This window comes from Carlito syrichta, unplaced genomic scaffold, assembly GCF_000164805.1.
Source record: "Carlito syrichta isolate Samal-C Ts95f unplaced genomic scaffold, Tarsius_syrichta-2.0.1 Scaffold305197, whole genome shotgun sequence".
Taxonomy (NCBI): Eukaryota; Metazoa; Chordata; class Mammalia; order Primates; family Tarsiidae; genus Carlito; species Carlito syrichta.
Window position 1 is genome coordinate 465,736 of NW_007249293.1, and position 4,187 is coordinate 469,922.

The window sequence follows — 4,187 nt, forward strand, 5'->3', positions numbered from 1 at the left end:
TGCCTGTAATTCCGGCTACTCGGAAGGCTGAGGCAGAAGGATCGCCGGAGCCCAGCAGGTCGAGGCTGCGGTGGCCGGGAGCGGCCACTGCACTCCAGTCTGGGCGACAGAGTGAGACTCCAACTCAAAAAAAAAAAATGAAGTGGATATAGGGACTGCCTTTTGGGAGCTCAGTCTAGAACTATGATGTGAATTGCTGTAACCTGTTACTCTGCTTTTCACGCTTTCAAATTTCCTATAAACCTCTTGATGGGACTTGTGACACATGTGAAAACCACTCGTGATATAGGACATCTGTAGATGCAGACATTTTCCTGTCATTTGGGATAAAAGGAAATACTCTCTTCCATAGGATTCGCTTTTGAAGGAAGACAGTATAAAGATCAGCTCTTCCATACAGAGGTCCATGATTCCACTTCCTTCAGTGACTTCCTTCCTTCTTTCCTGGTTGGTATAGCATGTGCCACCATGCCTGGCTCATAAGTCTACCTTTACTTTTATTTGTATCCTCAAAATAAAAATAGCAGATTTTGGCCAGGCTCAGTGACTCAGCCTGTAATCCCAGCACTTTGAGAGGCCGAGGCAAATGAATTGCCTGAGCCTGTGAGTTTGAGACCAGTCCGGGCAACTTGGCAAGACCTCATCTCTACAATGAATCAAAAATTAGCTGGGCATGGTGGTGCAAGCCTGTAGTTCTGGCTACTTGGAAGGCTTAGAGGCAGAAGGATTGCTGGAGCCCAGCAGGTTGACTCTGGGGTAGCCGTGAGTGTGCCACTGCACTCTAGCCTGGATGACAGGGTGAGACTCCAACTCAAAAAAAAAAAAAAAGCAGATTTTAAGCTGTTCAAAACCAAAAAGAAATACGATGTCTTGCAACTTACATAGCTATTTTATGCACTTTTTTCATAATTTTATGTTCATTCCACAAAAATATATTGGATACATCTATGTACTAGGCACTGATAATACAAGGAATATAGGTGAGGATAGTGTCTAATTCCTTCAGTCTAATAGAAGGGATGGGCTTTAAATAAAATCACACAAGCAGTTATTTAAAGTACACTTGTGAAAATAACCGCACATGAATGTTAACCAAAATAATTCATTTGGATAGAACTGAGATTGGGTTTTCTGAGAAACTGACAAAGAAAATGTCAGAGATACTGGAATTTATAACTTCAAAGGTGACTTCAAATTACAACAAAACATTTTCCCCTGGTCTATTATTGCCTTATTAAATAAAAACTTAAACCGAATGTATGTTTGATCTACCTCCTTTCAAAACACCCTTACCATCAAACCTCCACATCCATTGGGCTTTTCCAAAACTACTGGATATTTTCTGTCTCCAGAGCCGAGATAGTGAATTACAAGAGGTCCCCGTGCTCACCTGTGTCTTCAGAAAGTTTGTGCTTTTTATGCTAGTTAACTACACATTGGCATTTACACCCTTAGATGCTTAAGCACATGATAAATATTTAGTCCTTCCTCTTGCACAGTGGTTTTTAATAGAATAACACCCCTCTCAGTCCCAAGAAACATTTTGGAAATATGTACAGGCATTTTTGTTTGTCACAGTGATGTCAGAGGGATTTAGGATGGAACAGAATGTCATAGGCATGTAGGATGGATCAAAGTGCACTAGATGCCTACATAGGAGAGCCGGCCTGTGTCCAGGCTGGTGTTCAAATGTCTCACCAGAAAGCCATAGAGGTGGGACAGTATATAATCATCTGAGTCTAGAACCAAATTCCATTCTATATCTAAACTCAATATATGTTGTGCATAGTTTAATAAACAATTTTCTGGGAGTGCTACAGCCATGTAAATGTAACCTAGTCCAAACTCGTTCTACTCACCGCATGACAGTCAGAGACAAGGAGTTAGAGCAAGGAAAGAGACTTTAATCTGGAGAATCAACAAACTGAGAAGATGGTGGACCATCTTAAGTTAGTACAAATTTCAGGCTCTTTTTCTGTTTAGTGAAGTTGGATGAGGAGGGGGTTGGGATCAAGAGGTTATTGGTAACCGGCAGATATCTTGGCTCCAGCAAGGGCCTGAGGAGTCTGGGAAGCTTCTTTGGCCTTGGTTAGATCACAGTGTTCCTATAAGTCTTCAGCAAAATATAATTAGTTGTTTACATGCTTTCCCTTAAATTCCAGAGTTAATTTTTAAAAACTACATGATTGTTGTTTTTGTGTTTCATCTCAGTGCTCTAAAATTATTCTATCCTGGCTGGGCTTGGTGGCTCAGCCTGTAATCCCGCACTTTGGGAGGCTGAGGTGAGTGGATTGCCTGAGCCCGCGGGTTCGAGACCCACCCGGACAACTTGGCGAGACCTCATCTCTACAATAAATAAAAAAAAAATTAGCTGGGCGTGGTAGTGTGTGCCTGTAGTTCCAGCTACTTGGAAGGCTGAGGCGGAGGGATCGCTGGAGCCCAGCAGGTCAAGGCTGCGGTGGCCGGGAGCGGTCACTGCATTCCAGTCTGGGCGACTGAGTGAGACGCCAACTCAAAAAAATAAAATAAAATAAAATAATCCTAGCCCACATGCAGAAATGGGTAAGGGCCCCTTAAACAAAAATGGAGTTAGTTATCTTAGTTATCTGCTGTTTCACTGTTGTATAAATAGAGGAAAAATTGTACTGTGTTTGATTTCTAACTTCAGAATTTGGAAAACGTATTAACTATCTGGAAAGTCACATCACTTAAAGGCAACACACTTGCAGTTGTGAGTGATCAATACACACTGATCAGGATCAGTCTGCATTTGAAGCTGTCTCGTTCATGCTAATTCCACATACAGGTGTAAGCATCAGCTCGTTTCTTTCTGAAGAGTCTATGCATTTAAGCATTGAACCACTTAGTATTACTTTCCTTTAAAGTAATATAAATTACTTTCCTTTTTGCTTTCCTTTATAACATGTGTTTACATTATGTGTGTAGACCAGGCGGGGTGTCTCATGCCTATAAAACTCAGCTCTTTAGCCGGGCTCAGTGGCTCAGCCTGTAATCCCAGCGCTTTGAGAGGCTGAGGTGAGTGGATTGCTTGAGCCCGAGGGTTCGAGACCCGCCTGGGCAACTTGGCGAGACCTCATCTCTACAATAAATAAAAAAAAATTAGTCAGGTGTGGTAGCGCGCACCTGTAGTTCCAGCTACTTGGAAGGCTGAGGTGGAAGGATCGCTGGAGCCCAGCAGGTCGAGGCTGCGGTGGCCGGGTCACTGCACTCCAGTCTGGGTGACAGAGTGAGACTCCGAAAAAAAAAAAAAAAACAACTCAGCTCTTTGGGAGGCCCAGGTAAGAGGGTTGCTGAGCCCACAGGTTCAAGACCAGCCTGGACAACTGGGTGAGATCTCATCTCTACAATACATCAAAAAATTAGCCAGGCATAGTGGTGCATGCCTGTAGTCCCAGCTACCTGGAGGACTGAGTTGGAAGGATTGTCTGAGCCTAGCAGGTTGAAGCTAGGACGGCCGTGAGCGTGCCACTGCACTCCAGTCTGGGCGACAGAGTGAGACTTCGACTCAAAAAACTAAAACTAAAACTAAAAATAATGTGTGGGCCAGGCACGGTGGCTCACATCTATAATCCCAGCACTTTGGGAGGCCAAAGTGAGAGGATTGCCTGAGCCTTATATGTGTAGGTAGATCATCCTATCTATAAATTTCATTTTAGCACAGTAAAGACAGCATTGTCAAATATATGTGATTAAAAGGACACAATGGCTTTAAAAGTCTTGAGATCACCTGCCCTGGCGCTCCACGACTTTCTGCTGGCTTCTCTGAGTCTCAGATCCAACACTTCAAGTGTGTTGACATCTTTGGAAACTCTCGCTTGCTTCCAAGTGGACACTACTGCTTTATAAATTTTCATCCCCACAGAGTGGTTGGTTAGTTTAGTCTACTGTTTTCACTCAAGATATGGGTATTTTCTGGAGGCACCAGAGTTTTATTCAGAAAATTAAAAATTTTGAATGTTTATTAAACTGTTATATATATATTTATATATGTAATATATATATTGTTATGGTTTGAATGTGTTCCCTCTAAAATTCAGGTGTGGAGACTTAGTGTCCAATGTGGTGGTATTAAAAGATGGGGCCAGCCGGGCTCGGTGGCTCAGCCTGTAATCCCAGGCCTTTGGGAGGCTGAGGGGAGTGGATTGCCTGAGCCCGCGGGTTCGAGA